Source organism: Mchenga conophoros, linkage group LG15 (assembly GCF_057382185.1).
Source record: "Mchenga conophoros isolate Kocher_MC1m ecotype Shallow Benthic linkage group LG15, M_conophoros_male_GT1.1, whole genome shotgun sequence".
In the NCBI taxonomy this organism is placed as follows: Eukaryota; Metazoa; Chordata; class Actinopteri; order Cichliformes; family Cichlidae; genus Mchenga; species Mchenga conophoros.
The window spans coordinates 26,004,405-26,016,407 of record NC_140540.1 but is presented as its reverse complement, the minus strand read 5'-3'; the positions used below and the strand labels follow the sequence as shown (position 1 = coordinate 26,016,407).

Genomic DNA, 12,003 nt, shown 5'->3' with positions numbered 1-12,003 from the left:
GGTTCATATTAAACTGAGATTTTCCATCATCTCAGATCAGATGGCAAGAAGATAATTAATGGCACCCCAGTGCCTCTGGTTCGTCACAGTGTTCCTCAAATAACACCATGTGTGCTGTTTTAATGAATAAATGTCGCTCCTCATCCATGTCTACCTGCAGCTCGGTGACAATACAGAGACTCGTGCTGTGTGCGCCCTCTCATTCCTGCTCATTTTCTTAATTTTTCAGTCTTTCTGGTGGAGTGGAGGCCGTCCTGGAAAAACTGGTGATATAATAGAGCCTCACATCAGACCAACCAATAAAATGATGCACCAGTCTCAAAAAAGGGAGTGATTGGAGTTACGACCTGGAATCAGGAAAGTGAAAAAGTATAAAGAAAAAAAATTCTCCTTTTTATCTGATGCAGTTGCAGCTATAAAAGCTGCTGTGGAGCACCAAAGCTACATGCTGTAACCATGAATCAAAAAATGGTGTTAGGGGGAGTAAATACGAAGGTGGGGAGGTTGGTGGGGGGCATCAGGAGAGAGGTTTCATTTGTTAGAAAACTGGAGGTGTTTGCAGTAAATGCAGAGCCAAGGGGGAAGAAGACTGAAAGATATAGAAGCCAGTGCTTTAACTGTGAGTCAGAGGACAACACATCCCGACTGAACAACAACCACAACACAAACTGATGGAGTCATTAGATGGATGAAGCACTTCACCAAAAATAGGCAACTCATTTAAAAAGACTCATAATAATAAATGCAGCTGTTTTTGCACGACTCACATGTCTCACATTAAGCGTTGTACTTTTAACTTTTCATAGCAATAGAACGAAAGTGATGTTTCTGAACCTCAGCTGACCAAAATCAGCATCACCTTTAACTAATTCTACCTCAGGTTCAAGCTGTCACTGGAGTGGAGGCTCAGAAAACTCAGTGGATAAAGTTCAAAATTCAAATCACTGTCATTGGAGTTTTGCAGCAGTACCAGGCCTCGGTGTAATACTCTACATATGTGTGTTTATAGGAGTGTGCTCTCGCAGCTTATGAGGACCTTTAAGTGTCCCCCTGTAGGTTTCCATCCGCATGTCTGGTCTCGACATGTCTGCTGCTGATTGGTGTCCTGTTATTTTACAGCCAGGCTCTTTAGGATTATGACGTCAGCACACTGACAGCAGCAGCTGTCATGGTCTTTGACCTGGGAGGTACCCAGGTCCAAGAGAAAGCTCAGAGGGGATAAGGCCTTCTCTATTGTTGCTCCTAATCTGTGGAACAATCTTTCCCAGCACATTAGAGAGGCCCCTTCACTGTCCACTTTTAAAACACGTCTTAAAACCCATTTTTACTCTTTGGCTTATGACTATTCATTCCACCTCATTCATTTCTGTATTTTATGCATATAGGTTTAGATTCGTTATTTATAGTTGGTTTACACAGTGTGTGTATGTGTAATGTGTATATATAGACACGTGTGTGTGTGTGTGTGTGTGTGTGTGTGTGTGTGTGTGTGTGTGTGTGTGTGTGTGTGTGTGTGATTTACATTGCTGTGCTTGAGAGCCACCATCTACGGGAACCAAATTCCCTGTATGTGTCTGCACATACTGTATACTTGGCCAATAAACACGATTCTGATTCTGATGACACAGTCTGACCCTGATTTTATTGTTTTAATCTAATGTGCTGATTTTATTGTTTTAAATGTGTTTTTTTAAAAATATATATATTTTACTTATCTTATATTATTATTACTATTTTTTCTCATTTGTTTTTAACATGCTCAATGTATCATGTTTGGCATGTCAAGTGTACAACACTTTGTGTTCAGCTGATGGCTGATCTGAAAGCGCTATATAAATAAATTGCTTGCTTGCTTGCTCCAAATCCAGTCTGGTTAGGCCTGCAGGGTTTGTAGTAAGTGCTTTTTATCTAAATAAATTATTTCCCTTTCATCGTGTGCAGCACTGAAGCAAAGCGGGTGATTTCTTTCTGTTTTTGATGAGACTTGGTTTCTGTGCTTTTTTTCCTTGGTTTGTTTTAACTTCTGCTTTGCTTGATTTGGGTTTTCTCTTTTTTGCCGCCCATTTGCTGTCCACTTGGAACATGGTTTCTTGTCCTGCTGTTGAGGAACAGCTGGAAAATTCATTAGAGATGCAACAGAAATGAAGACTCGATTGCTGAACTTTCCATTTCTTTCCATCTTTTCCATTGGCCAAACTCATGTCTGAGTCATGCTTTTAACTCTAGATCAGGAATGAATGTGGAGAAAGCATCTCAGCAGAAGTCAGAGGGCATGGTTCGCTGAGACAAGATGTTGGCACAACATCAGATTACACACAAAAGGTCCAAATCTAATTTAGTGGCTGCAGATAAAATGTGACTCAGACATGTAGGGAGGAAATTGTTCTTTGTTGCTACAAGAGCAGAAAGGATTAAGAAACATGTAAACACAAATAAATTTCCCCAAGGATTAAAACCTATTGCCAAGTGAACGAAAACGGCAACGTCATTCAGTGTTCAGGTGCAGACAATGAATACGACACAACACCCACTTCGGAGAGTGAAAGAAAACACATGTTGGTGAAAGCGGAAAGGAAGTCCTGAGCAAGCTTTTAGAATAAAACGTATTTTTAAAATGGTCTTATTAGATATTAAACTCTACTTTGTCTTGCTTTAGTTTACAATAGTTGTCACTTTCACCTGTTGTCATGCATCACCTGATGCTCTTTATCTAAAGGGGAGATTTTTCAGGATGACCACAAATTATGCAGATTTCAGATGAATAAGAAAGAAACTTGTTTTTTTATTGTTCTTGTTTAGTTTTTTTGTATGGAGGGAAATGTGACACAGCAAGTTTGAGTCAGCTGTGGCTCAAAGATAGATGGAGGCATCAGTCCTCCGCCAAACAGCACTTCACAGAGTTGGAATGGAAGAAAGGAACCATTCTTCAGCTGCCTTTAAACTCATTTCATAAATCACTGAGAGAAAGCCTCACTGAAAAAAACAACAACTTCTTTTTGGTGAGTTTTTGGCATCTTGCCTGCTTTTGAATTTTGATTCTCTTGAATTCTTTTGCTTTTGCTGACTGTCTGCTTCACTTGGCAATAGTAGGAAGGAAAAACTTCAAAAAACCTCAGTGAGGGATGGCCATCTGCCATCATCAGTTTAGGGTGAGGGGAGGAAGAAAACGATGAAGACACCCTGTAAAAGAGAGCCAGAAATTAAGAAGAAAATGAAAAAAAAAAAACACACTCAGGGTGTCTCCTGAATCCAAACTGGGAGCTGGTTCCACAGGAGAGGGGCCTGAAAGCTGAAGGCTCTGCCTCCCATTCTGCTTTTAAATACTCTATGAACAACAAGTAAGCCTGCAGTGTGAAAGCAAAGTGCTCTAATGGAGTGATATGGTACTATAAGGTCATTACCTTAAAAGCCTTTAGTCTTATTAGAAGTTTTAGGAAAAATCCTCAAAGTACAAGAGTGAGAATCTTTCATACTGAAAATGTTGCTGCAGAAGACTTGTTGTTTCTGATCAGTTAAGTTTCACATCAGGACTTTTAAATCCTGTCAAACATAATTTGCAGGCAAGTCAGAGGACCTTAAAGTGAAAAGTCTTGCGCTCCCTCTTGCCCCCAAATAGTAATCAATACCGCTCGCTGTCAGTAGCTTTCATTCCTTCTACCTGTCTGAGCAAACAGAGCTTTCATCCACTCTCAGCCTGAATAATACACGAGGAGCACAGAAGTTAACTCGTCTTTCCTCTGGATGTCTGTGTTTATGGGTTTTTTTTTTTACTGTGAGATGTGATTAACAGTCCTCGTTTCTGAAGCCAGATGTTTTAGTGATGAAGCATCTCATTATTTATTTATATGTACTTCAGTGAATTAAACCTGAACAGGAAACTCTTCGTGACAAAATCTCTCCAGGTTGTCTGGCAGTTTAACTCAATCACACTTTTGCTGTTGTCTTTTCCTAGGAGGACGCTCCATTTGCGTGGAAGAACGTTCTCATTTTACTTGGATTTGTGTTTGGGACAGTTTTTCTCCACACTTAAACCAGTAAAATGAAGCAGCTGGTGAAAATCCCATCTGCTCTCAGTTTTTCTGATGTTTTCTCCAGTTGCCATGGTTATTTGTCGTGCTGAAAACAATGACACTAACTTTGATGTCTACAGCTCCTGAACAAACATCTGTGTCAAAGCCAAACCAAGCCTCCACACTTGTAACCACCTTTAAATGTCTCTCAGCACTAATAGCTTTAGTTATTTCGAAGCACTTTCTAAAGTAACTTTAATTTCAGCGATTGCTCTTTATTTTGGTAGGACAATGGGAAATAGGTGCAGTGATTTGTGATTTTTTAACCTGTTTGTTGAGCACAATGTTATCTGCTTTAGATTATTCTCTCATCTTTCGCAACTCTGGTTTGTTCTAAAATCTTTATTAATGTAAAATTCTCACACAGGTTTCAGCCCTATGTCTGAATCGATCCCAGACTCTCTCCCTTTTTATATTTTTCCCACCTGTGTGAAACAGCGGGTTGTAAAAACACAGCAGAAGATACAAACAGTAGTGACTAGTAAACTACAAGACAGTGATCTATTTTACTCTAGTGTATTTTACTCATTCAGGAGTGCGTAAGAGCATCATTTTTTCATACTTCTATAACATCTGTTTTTTTAATCTGCTTTGGCAGAAGCAAAATTGGACATGGAATAGATAAACTGATTCCCAGAGTTTTACAATAAGACTGCTAAAAGGCTAGAAAACAGAAACACTCACAGAGGATAAGCCATAGATGGATAGCACTGTGTGTGAGCAGGTAGGGTTGTAGGACCGGGACCGGGAAGGGTAAGGTGATAAATGGAAGGAAATGGGGCCGAGAGCAGCTGGGAGACCCTTCAACCAAAGCCTGTTACACCCTCTGACTTCCACACTCACCGGTTTCTACTACCAAATCAAATCAAATCTAAAATAAAATGTGAATGAAGAGGGAAATTCGTTGAACATGGTGGCAAGCTTTTACTGCAGTAAATTAATTTTTGCCATGCTCCTTGTCATTTGACAGGTTACAAAGAGACTGACAATACTGTGTGAATTTCTATGATTTTTCCAGATTTGCATACTGAGAGGTTTCTGATGGAGGACATTTGACGGGCAGTTTTACCCCCACACACACTTTGAAATGTAATAGAAGGACCTTCCTGATTGAGTCCCACACTGCGCCTGCATGGGATTTCCTCCAGCGAAAGTGGCTCTAACATGGAGGCTCAATCATCCTCAGCTACCGTCAAGAGTCACGGAGGTCATCTTTCCTGCAGTAATGAGCTCCCTCGCCTGCTCTCCGCTGACATCAGATCGTCTCCTCCCGCATTTCTTCACCATCCTTTTTTTCTGCATTTTCTTTCAGCTTCCATTAACTCGTGTCTTTTCATGTCTCTCCTCAACATTCATGTCTGCTGTCCATTTCTTCCCTTTAATGTTGCCTGTCTTTGTTGCCTATTGCTTCAATGTAACTGGATGAATTCTGATGGGCAAAGGACAGGAAAAATCTGAGCAGAAAGGTTGTTTCCAGCAGTGTTGGTATTTGATAATTATCTTCCAAGGTTTATAAAGGGGGTGACATGAGCACAACAAGACTTCATGGAATATAACACAAGGGGGGGCAGCAAGGGGAAAAGCCAGTATGTGTGAAATAATAAAGGAATCTTTATATACAGGACAAATTAGATCCCCGTGTAGATCAACCTCATCATTCATGTAAAAAGTGAGCTGAAATCAGTTTGAAATTGTCACTGCATGCTCGATGATAAAATCAAATGAAAATTTAAAACGTTTCTGTCAGTCGATATGCAAAGAAGTCGTGCTGCTTTGAAACAAAGCTGCATATAATTATCACTTCAAGACTGACCAACAGAAAGGATAGCAGACAGCAGCTCTGATCTCCTGTTAAGTCGCTGACCTTCTGGGTGAACGATTAAAGACTTATTAGGTGGAACTAAAGCAAAACACTGCCGTTCCCAAGATGGCATCTAAACAGGATAACCAGCAAGTCTGAATCGAATTTCACTGTTGTTAATTTAACCTAGCCCTGCGTCAGACTGGTAACCAGTCCAGAGTGTCTGTTTCTCCTATATTGACTTCCCTTTGTAGACTCCCTCTTAAATCCAGAATTGAATTCAAAATCCTGCTCATCACATATAGGGTCTTAAATAATCAGGCCCCATCTTATCTTAGGGACCTTACAGTACCGTATCACCCCATTAGAGCACTTAGCTCTTGCACTGCAGGCTTACTTGTTGTTCCTACAGTATTTGTCATGAACCGGCTGTGGCACGCAGGATGTAGGACCCAAAATACAGGACACTTAGATGGAAGAGTAAACTCAAAGAGGCTGCTTTTATTGCAGTAGCAGAAAAAACTCCATAAATGATAAACTTGCAAAAACCAAAACTAAACTAGAAACGTATACCAAACACAAAGAAAACTGGAACCAAGGCGCACAGAGGCAAAAACCACACAGCATGAGGGGACGACGCAACAGAGAACAAAGGAAAACACAGGGCTTATATACACAGGGGAGTAATCAGGGAATGGAAAAAATTACAATCTCTGGAAAAACCAGTTCTTTAACAGCAGTAACAGTCTTAACGGAAACAGTCTCGGAGCCGGCATTAACTCTGTGTTATTATATTCCTGGGCTCGGAAGGAACATGAAAAAGACCTTTAAAATCAATGGAGCCGGAAAACGTGGCCTGGGAAGAAATAGTCTCTGAATCTACGATTTCTATTTTGACAAAACCTGAGTTAGCTGTCATAGAGTTCATTGGCTCAGGAATGGCTGCCTCAGGGTTTGTAAGTCCAGGCTCGGAAGGAGCTAAATGAACACGTCTTTCTGACTCACGGCATCTGTTGATGACTGCCGGTGGCGTGAACGTCGCTTCCTCCTGGAAGAAGGAGCGGGAGCAGCAGGGGAAGCTGTTGGTGATGTGGAGCAGTTCTGATGTGGCTGCTCCTACTGAGGTGTGGAGATGCTAGGTGGAACAATTATTACTCCCAGTGCTTTGTAAAAAGCCTGTGCTGGCATGAGCTGGCTGTTCGTGGGCTGAGCGTGCGTAAAATAGTCACTTTTACTGACCACCGGAGCTTGATGGTGGCGTGACCGCCACTTTCTCTGGGCAGAAGGAGGAGGCGACTGACTGGGTGGAGTTTTGTCCGACAGTTTGTGCTGCGAGTCCTCTGGCAGACCTGGTAGCAAATCTTCCGGCAGGCTGGGCAGGTGAGCGGTTGCAGTTGGGGGGTGGAGATGCAGTGAATTAAGAAGAAAGTCCTGTATAAGCGGGTGGAGAGAATTCAGTAGCCAGGGCAGACCAGAAATCAATCGCTGTAGCTGGCTAGCTACAGCGCAACGATACTCCTCCACAGGAAAATCAAGCCACTGGTTGCATAGCTGATCCATGGAGTGAATGAGGTCCTCCCGGAGCTCTTCAGATGGAGCGAGAACTGCTGGGTCTGTAGTGTGGTCGTGTCATTCTGTCATGAACCGGCTGTGGCACGCAGGATGTAGGATCCAAAACGCAGGACACTCAGACGGAAGAGTAAACTCAAAGAGGTTGCTTTTATTGCAGTAGCAGAAAAAACTCCATAAACGATAAACTTGCAAAAACCAAAACTAAACTAGAAACTTATACTAAACACTAAGAAAACTGGAACCAAGACGCACAGAGAGAAAACCACACAGCATGAGGGGACGACCCAACAGAGAACAAAGAAAAACACAGGGCTTATATACACAGGGGAGTAATCAGGGAATGGAAAACAGGAGGAAGACACAGCTGGGATAAATTAGGGCTAACGAGACAGGGGAAGCAAAACTGAATACACTCACATGAGACAACGTAAAACAGGAAACAGGAAAAAATCACAAGGAAGCTGACTTGACATTGAACTCAGCAGATAGACTAACGGGCAGATGAAGGCTGTGTCCGAATTCAGGGGAAGGATGCTTAAAATGCCATGTTTGGATGCAATGACGTCACAGCAACGTGACGAAGGCTGTCCGAATTCAAAGAGTACTCAAAATGTGGCAACAAATGCGTCCTACTTTGCCCCGAATTTTACGGATTGGTCCCAAATTATAATTCGTGTCCTACTATATCCCAGGATTCATTGCGGTGTTGCATAAATTCTGAACCAGAAGAAGAATTTTTGAGCAGAACAATGGCGGGCGAATCGGGCGTGACAGCGGGAGAGGTACTTGGAAACCTGGTGTTACAAAGTTGAACCCTCGTAGCGGTTCTGTTGGTAGTCTCTGGGCATATGCCTATGGTTAGCTTATAATTTATAGAATCTCCATGAAAGATTGCACGTGAAGTAGTATGGTGGCTCCAGCAGTTTGTCATGCATTGCCACTTACATATTGCCACTTACGACTCTCCTCATCAAATTGCGAGGCAAAAATGACCACCTCTGGTGTGAAGAATTCTGCCACTGTGGCATGGAGGTACAAGAACAAACCAGACGGTATTCCAATGGTGTTCTGCTGTGCAAACGTTTGGATTTAGGGATTAACATAGTTGCCAAGGTTTCAGTCTTCTCTTATTTTTTGGGTGTGATCAGGACTATCCTGGAGAAGATGGGCCTGCAGGGGACAGTCACCCCCTTACAGGCAAGAAAAAAGTGGGATAACCTAAAGGCAAAATACAAAGTATGTTGCTCTCAAGAAGATAAGTCATGAGGACACAAGTTAGTAAATGTACACCTACTAAGAGTTGTGGTGGTGTTATCATTTGTCAACTGTCCTTTTTTTAAATTTCCCCTGCCTTTAGGATTGCAAGTATCCAGGGTCAGGAGAAGGTGTAAGTGGGAAGCCCACTGCTGCCACTTGGCCCTGGTTTGCCCTCATGGACAAGGTAATAGGAGAGAGGCCTTCCATTAGGCCTCCTGTCCTACTGTCCACTCTCCCTGAGGACACTCCAGGGCCAAGTTCAGCAGTGGGTGACCAAAACTTAGCGGAATCTGACACTGATGAGGAAGACAGTCAGTCACCGGCAACAGGAAGGAAGAGGAAACGGGATCGGGATGACGAGCTGTTGAACCTCATCAGGGAGGACATGCAGCAACAAAGGGAGACTGAGGAGAGAAGGTCGCAGGAGAGCAAAATGGAGCATGCCCGCTACGACCGGCTGAGTGACCTGTTCCTGGACCGTTTCTTTCACAACTCCAAAAAATACCAGGACGTCTCTGGCAGTGTTGCTGGATCTGCTGAAGACAGATCACACATGGATGGAGTGCTGCAATTGTGACCTGCGGTTTGGTCACAGGGTGGTCTGCAAAGAGAACTTTAGGATGGTTCCTCCCACTGTCCACTGCAACATCCATCTACAGGTTTGCAGGGCTGGCTCTATCGACGGCTGCCACACCACTAAGATGTCAGAGATATGCAAGCAGGAGATGGTGGATGCTATATTACTACTAGTATAATACTTGTGACTCTGTAGCAGACAACAGTTTGACAAAGTGCTATATGCCACCGGAAAACAGATTCCTACACAAATTTTCACTTGCCTGTTAACAGTAGTCGTGGTCTAGTTGCACCTCCTCCAGGGCTGACACCTCAGATGACAGTTGGTCCCGCCAAGGAGCACCACTAACTGCCTCCAAACCAGCCTTCCCCTCCTCATCCTCTGCTCCATCTTCCTCAGGCTCATCCACTGGGGCCACGATGTCACCAGCACTGAGGCAGATGTTGTGGAGGATGGTCAATGCCGTCACAATCTTTAGCGGTTACAACACACATGTGTCTGTGTGTATATATTGTTAAGGTTCAAAGTTGAGGAAGGAGAGTACACACCACCCATGGTCCAGAAGGTCTTTGGTCAAACAATGATTTTAATGAACACACGTGTGGGAAGACACTCTGTACGCAGACAGCCAGTAGTCCTCGACTTAATCAAAGCATGAACAGATATTTTATATTATCAGGGTTTGTTTACTGACGCCCCTTCATGCGTCACCGGTACATTTTATACATAGATCAGATCAACATCATCATGACTTTTCACCTAAAAAATCATCTTCTATTTTCATGGCGTGGTACTTTCCGTTCTTATCTTAAAGTGAATTGTTCCTCTTTCTTGTCTAGACAACAAGGACGGTTCCTCTAAATAAATTTAACTAATGTGTGTGTATGTGTTGACCTCACATGCTCTTTGTGTCACCTCTTCACCTACTGTCTGTGTCTCGTCCTCAAATGCTCTTTCTCAATTCACCTGTTGCACTTCTGACCTTTTACCAGACCAGAGGCTCACTGAGACTATGTGTATGTCTTCTACTAAATAAATGTTTTAATCAAGAACCTCTACTTAAACCTTAATATAAAATGACCTGATATAAGTGTTTTGTAAGCATGTATTGCGATTCCTTCTATGGCTCCAAGTCACTTGCACAATAGATTGTCCGAACATCGCGCCGAACAAAGCTTCCGACCCCCAATTAATTGACCGAGCTCCAACTCTTTAATAAGCACAGATATGCATTGTGTATGAAATAGTCATAACTGCTTAAGGCCTTCTTAAAGCTATCTGTTACATTGTTAAAGCCTCGTCTTAGCCTGCGGCTCAAAATAACTTCCTGCTTTCACTTCTGCATACAACTTCCTGTCAGCCTGCAACTCAGTCTTTCTGAAAGAGACACTGTTTAACCCCTGAATGCAATATAAACTCCAGATTATATTATTAATGCAATGGTAATGATGACAATTATTTAACAATAGCAGTAAAATAATTTCCCTGCTCCACACTCCCTCTCACGACCTCTGGAACACCAGAGGTCGCAATACATTGTGTCCTCGCTCAGACCCTCTCTGGTGGTTTAGCAGGCCTCGAGATCTCCAGGATCCTCACCCCTCCTGTGGTCGCTGAGATCTTCTGCAAAGGAAACAAAACACCTTTTCTTGCATCTCCCTAACTTATCCTTTTTGGGACTCTTTAATCAAAAGCATGATCCTAATTATGCTCTTAACTTATTGACTTGTATTTATGTATATTCTTCAACGTTCCTCATCACTTTAAAACTCTTTAAGCCCTGCTTTCACGTCCAGTTGCTCGCTCTATTTTTCCCTTATCTGATCATCAACATCCTGTGCACAAATTGTCGCTGCTGCAAGTTCCTCTACACTAAAAGAAAACAACCACTTTAATCAATTAAGTTTAAGCGTATAAGCAATTACTCCTGTATACATTTCATCATAGCTAAATGCTGCCTTGAAACAACTCCTATGTGTTAACACTAACTTCATTTTAAAACCTCACATTTCCTATGTTATAACCCGTTTTTGGTATAGGCTTTTTATTTCATTTTGCTCCTTTACTGTAACAATACCTCCTAATTCTAGTTTATCAGACTTAACCAAAATATATGCTTTCCTTCCTCTTTGGTCCTTCTTTTAAGTTCAGTCAAAAGCTAAATGAATTTGAGGCCTGTTGCCTGGAATCAATACTGTCATGTGTGTTTCTTAACTCTGTGTCTGTAAGCGTGCAATCCTTCAATAACTTCAATAACTCATATCAAAAATGCAATATGTATAAAAATCATTTCTATTTACAAGCTCTCCCCTTTATCCTAAAAATACCTCCTATATAATATCTGTATGTGTAAGCCTACATTATAACCACTACTTCTAGAAATCAAAAAGAAATCAAAGCTGTTCTACTCCTTCAACCCTCACTAATTTTCCCCAAAGGATTTATTCACAGCTTTGAAAAACCGGCATTGTATCTTCTAAACAGGATTCAGTTCTGTCATGGTCCTGGGCCATGTTGGCCCAGTATTCTTGGTTCTTTCTATTTTCGCTCCTTATTTAGGCCAGGTTTTCTGAGGTGTCCTCTTGTGGGGTTCCCTAAGTGATTTTCCCTTTGTGACTCTTACCCCCTTGTGCCCCTCTGTCTATTCATGAGCTCTCGTCTCTCTTTGTGTTTATTCCATGTTTTCCCCAGCCTGTTATGTCTGTGTTCTCCCCGTGCTTTCTCTC

The 12,003-nt window shown here is 42.2% G+C and overlaps 1 pseudogene; it reads left to right on the top strand.

The window, feature by feature from the left end:
• Positions 1-6,887: 6,887 nt before the first annotated feature.
• LOC146558481 (uncharacterized) lies at positions 6,888-9,277 on the top strand (annotated as a pseudogene).
• The last annotated feature ends 2,726 nt before the right edge of the window (positions 9,278-12,003 follow it).